This window comes from Neoarius graeffei, chromosome 3 (assembly GCF_027579695.1).
Source record: "Neoarius graeffei isolate fNeoGra1 chromosome 3, fNeoGra1.pri, whole genome shotgun sequence".
Lineage (NCBI taxonomy): Eukaryota > Metazoa > Chordata > Actinopteri > Siluriformes > Ariidae > Neoarius > Neoarius graeffei.
The window spans coordinates 46,860,658-46,866,657 of record NC_083571.1 but is presented as its reverse complement, the minus strand read 5'-3'; positions in this window follow the sequence as shown (position 1 = coordinate 46,866,657).

Below are 6,000 nucleotides of genomic sequence, written 5' to 3'. Positions count from 1 at the left end.
GAAAGGAATCAGCTGAGGTGGCTCAGGCATCTCTTTCGGATGCCTCCTGGACACCTCCCTGGGGAGGTGTTCCAGGCATGTCCCCCTGGGAGGAGGCCCCGGGAAAGACCCAGGACATGCTGGAGGGACTATGTCTCTCGGCTGGCCTGGAAACGCCTCAGTGTTCTTCCCGAGGAGCTGGCCGAGGTGTCTGGGGAAAGGGAAGTTTGGGCTTCCATGCTCAGACTGCTGCCTCCGTGACCCCGGATAAGCGGAAGAAGACGAGATGAGACGAGAATAGTTCTGAATAGAATAGTCGAGACTAGAGTAATTCAGAATAGAATATAAAATATTAGAACAAAACAGATTGGAATAGAATAGAATAGAATAGAATAGAATAGAATAGAGCTGTTTTGGACAGAATAGTTAAGACTGGAATAATTCAGAATAGAATATAAAATATTAGAACAAAACAGAATTGAGTAGTAGACTACAATAGTTTTTGTGGCTACTGCCTCAAAGAGGTGAAGCGAGGCAGTAGCCACTATGTCATCGTCTTGTATGAATGTAAGAATGAGTGTAACAATAGCGCACTGCACATGCGCATACGCATTACAATCACCAGAACAGCAAATCGTGATCTCGCGATACGAACAGTTGATCTTGCGTTATCAAAGGTACACAAGAACGAGTGGCGAAGCCACTATGTTATTGTGTTATAAGAATGTAGGAATGAGTGTAACAATAGCAAAACTTCATAACCAATCAGCACTTATCCTGATCAAGTTCGATTATCCGTTCTACTTCTTGATAAACTTTGGAACCAATCAGAATCAGAAACAAAATAAAAGAAACCTTGTTATAACTTTATAGTCTTGGAAGATAATTGGCAGATAAAAAGATAAACGAAATTCACCTCGTGGTTCACCAAGGCTACTGATTCGATATCAAGTAAGTGGTGTTTATTTGAAGAAAATTTACCTTTTGATTATCACAGCTTTAGTTTGCTCCTTCTCAAAGGTCAAATGAAAGGATCTGTAAGGTTTTTTTTTTAGCTTTTTGGCAGATATATTGAGAAACTGATATCAAACTAATGCTATTTGCTTTAATTTTTTATTTTATTTTTTATTTTAGTCTTTACACTACACTTGTGAAACAAAATGTGCTCATTCGTACTAAATAATGCTTCTAAGAGAATTCATGAACAAGTACTTTCTTACTATTTTGAAAATACATAGTTCACAGCATTGTATTTTGAATAAAACATAGTAAACAAAATTGGTAACCAAACTACTACAAGCCTTGATGTTGCTCACAGCTTGGTGATGCTTGCAAGAGATGAGGCGAGTATCGTTGGTAACATGTATATATGCTATATTTATGATATGGACATGGTATCAGAAAATTTTATTTATAAGCAGTAGCCACATGTACCCATAGGATACCTTTTTTTTCATAATGGAATAGAATATACAGGAACAGAACAGAATGAAGCAGTTTACAATAGAATAGAACAGAATAGAATAAAATAGAATAGTTTGATCAGAATAAAATACTTTACAATATAATAGAATGGAGTAGTTTGAACAGAATTTTTATTCGGATTGAATAAAATATTTTAGAATAAAATACTTTTGAATACAACAGAATAGAAATGAATAGAATAGTTGAGACTAGAACAGTTTTATCAAAATATAATATAATATATTATAATAGAACAGAGCAAAATGGAGTTGTTTAAAATAGAATGGTTTTGAATAGTTTTATCAGACTAGAACAGTCTGCAATAGAAAAGAATGGAGTAGTTCTGAATAGAAGTTTCATTAGTATAGAATAAATACTTTAGAATAAAATCTCATCTCATCTCATTATCTCTAGCCGCTTTATCCTGTTCTACAGGGTCACAGGCAAGCTGAAGCCTATCCCAGCTGACTACGGGCGAAAGGCGGGGTACACCCTGGACAAGTCGCCAGGTCATCACAGGGCTGACACATAGACACAGACAACCATTCACACTCACACCTACGGTCAATTTAGAGTCACCAGTTAACCTAACCTGCATGTCTTTGGACTGTGGGGGAAACCGGAGCACCCGGAGGAAACCCACGCGGACATGGGGAGAACATGCAAACTCCACACAGAAAGGCCCTCATCGGCCACGGGGCTCGAACCCGGACCTTCTTGCTGTGAGGCGACAGCACTAGAACAGACAGAATAGAACAGACTGGAGGAGTTTGGAATAGAATAGTACAGAAGAGTTAAGAATAGTTTTATAAGAATAGAACAGAAGAGAAGGGAGTAGATTTGAAGAGAGGTGTGATTCAAAGAGAATAAACTATTTTTGAATAGAAAAGTGCTCTATCAGAATACAAACTTAAAAAAATAAAATTTATTCTAGAAAGAAATCAACATATTTCTATCATGTTTGATCAAAGACAGAAAGCAGCAGTAGTAGTGTGTAGTCAGAAACTGAGACAAAGAAAAGGGTTACAGAAGAGATAAGATACTTTTATTACTTGTAAATACAGCCTAGACAATAAAGGAATAGAAACAGTGGTGATCAGTGACTGGCGGTTGGAAACAATGATCATAAGTGATTGGTTGCTGGTAAATAATGGTGATCAGTGATTGGTCGTTGGAAAACATCTGAAAGTAGTGACAAATCACAAAGTTGGCAACAAAGATCCATGCACACTAATACACACTAATCAACAGTGTAAGAGCTCTGTTATTATAGCAAGAGACACAAGTAACAGTAAGATATCATAATCTCTATACCAAAAACCTCAAAGTATCTGTTAAAATTGTTCACCATGTTGTTAAAATATCCCTTTGGAACTCATATTAATTCACAATGAGCTCATCTGTTATGAGCCACAGTCATGTACATTTCAATGCAAATATCCAAACATCTCTCTGTCTCTAGCTTCAGTCTTTCTGTCGCAGTCTACATTCACCTCTCTCTTCTTTAGCTTCACCGCCTGTTGACACTGTTCAAATCTCCCAGCTTTACCAGAACCCACAGTACTTCATCACCAGCATCAAGCAGCAGAAGCAGCAGAGGGAATGAGATGAACAGTTCTGAACAGCCGACTTCATATTCACTGCACATCTGTGAGGCACATGTGCACAAAGATGCTAAAAAGAGCCCATTGAAAATCTCCCACTCATGTGCTTCGAGCCACCAGCTGCTGCACATCCAGGCTTCAGAATTAGCTCTCGCTTTCTATAGAAACAGCATGAAGAGTGGAGATGTTCCAGCTTAGAGGATAATAACATTGTGGAGCTGGTGTGTATTTTTTATTATGTATTACTTTTTATATAGTGAATATTTCGACTGTGTGTACAGGATGATATCAAATGTTGATACGGTTATTTTTCTTATATAATTGAAAAAAATGTAAAGGACGCGTATTATTCAGACATTATTACTGATGAATTGAAGTTCTTATATAAATAAAAAATCTAACCTTAAAGTTAAAATATTTCTGAAAAATATCAGTTAAACTGGCTCAAAATACATGGAGGAAACAAGTGGCTTTGGTATTTCCTTTGTACAGATATCAAAAAAGAAAGTTCTATTAAAGAACCAGAAAGCATTTAGCAAATCCAAATAAATAAACGAACACACACACACCCACACTACTAGTATATATGGTGGTGTAGTGGTTAACACTGTTGCCTCATGACAACAAGAAGGTCCTGGGTTCGAGCCCAGCGGTTGGCGAGGGCCTTTCTGTGTAGAGTTTGCATGTTCTCCCCATGTCTGCATGGGTTTCCTCCGGGTGCTCCGGTTTCCCCCACAGTCCAAAGACATGCAGGTTAGGTTAACTGGTGGCTCTAAATTGACCATAGGTGTGAATGGTTGTTTGTCTCTGTATCAGCCCTGTGATAACCTGGCCACTTGTCCAGGGTGTACCCCGCCTCACCCATAGTCAGCTGGGATAGGCTCCAGCTTGCCTGCAACCCTGTAGAACAGGATAAAGCGGCTACAGATGGAGATATACACTACCGTTCAAAAGTTTGGGGTCACCCAGACAATTTTGTGTTTTCCATGAAAAGTCACACTTTTATTTACCACCATAAGTTGTAAAATGAATAGAAAATATAGTCAAGACATTTTTCTGGCCATTTTGAGCATTTAATTGACCCCACAAATGTGATGCTCCAGAAACTCAATCTGCTCAAAGGAAGGTCAGTTTTATAGCTTCTCTAAAGAGCTAAACTGTTTTCAGCTGTGCTAACATGATTGTACAAGGGTTTTCTAATCATCCATTAGCCTTCTGAGGCAATGAGCAAACACATTGTACCATTAGAACACTGGAGTGAGAGTTGCTGGAAATGGGCCTCTATACACCTATGGAGATATTGCACCAAAAACCAGACATTTGCAGCTAGAATAGTCATTTACCACATTAGCAATGTATAGAGTGGATTTCTGATTAGTTTAAAGTGATCTTCATTTACCACATTAGCAATGTATAGAGTGGATTTCTGATTAGTTTAAAGTGATCTTCATTGAAAAGAACAGTGCTTTTCTTTCAAAAATAAGGAAATTTCAAAGTGACCCCAAAACTTTTGAACGGTAGTGTGTGTGTGTGTGTGTGTGTGTGTGTGTGTGTGTGTGTGTGTGTGTGTGTGTGTGTGTGAATTTTTGCAAAATTTCAACCCTTGTGAAAATCTGGAAGGAGGAAAGTTAGAAGATGCATAGTATAAGTCAGACAGGGCTTTGAGAGTGATGACAACCTAAAAACATTTTAGTTTGAGCTTGAGATTTTCTCCAAAAATTCCAGTATAAAGGATTGTATATGGTTTGAAAACAAAACACAACAAAAAAAGCATGAGATGGCTTTTCACAAGTGAGGCTATGAAATCTGCAATCTTATTTTTAGGGATTTTATGTAGAGGTTACAGTAACACTCCAACCCTGAAACAAATTAAATATGTTTACACTGAAATGTATGCAATGTGCTCATTGTTTGTGCAATAACTTTTTATTAGGAGAAAATATGCTAACAAGCAGGTGGAGAGAGAGAGAGAGACACTCTTTTTCAATCATGATTTTCAAAGTTACAAGTCATATTAATGAGAAACCCAATGTTGAAACAGTAGGGATGTTGGTGCAAAATGTTGGACTCAGTGTTCAGAACGTAAAGCACTAGAGACTTGGCTCGGCTAGTTCGCAATCAACAAGATTGGTGCTGGCATTTGCGTTGAAGTTGAAGCTCTGGAAGCTGAGTTTATAGATGAGGAGATGAGACTGCTTTTGATTATGTCCAGCTCTATCAGCAAGTAGCTGAACGTAGTAGTTGATGCAGACTGACGTGTCAGTGAAAGAAGTTAAAACTAGAAGGGCAATCAGTAGAGAGCATTCCTCCAACAAGCCACATATTATCAAGATCAAAATCAAATAACTTGAACCCCAGATTCAAGCTGTACACCAAATTTCATCAAGATCCGTTCTCTACTTTTTGAGTTATGTTGGGAACAGACAAAAAAAAGACAAGGTGGCGCCAGTGAGTAGGCTGCCTTTGAGATGGTCAGAAGGCAAGATGGTGTCGGTGAGCAGGTTGCCGTGCTAACTGCTCTGACCACACTTTCTTTCTTACTTGCTTTTTTAGTTATTCGGCTGGTTGTTTTTAGACATTTTTTAGCTATTCAGTATGGCAACAGTAATTAGATATGATAGAAATACCCCTGTTTTTATTGGTCAACAATCTACTCACATACCGACATTTTTAGCTTCAGATCCAGCCTGGCCGAGGGAGACCTTGAGGGAGAATTAAGGTCACAACCCTAAATGACAACCTTGTGGGAAATGAGCCGGCATCAGGAACAGGCTGGGGGCTCATGCATATCATGCACCCATGCCCAGTATCCTGCTAGCCAATGTTCAATCCACCGAGAACAAGCTTGATGATCTCAGGGCGAGAGTGAAATTCCAGAGGGACATTCGGGACTGCAGCCTTCTCTGCTTCACTCACTACGTTTACATGCACATAGAGAGAATCGAATTTCTGC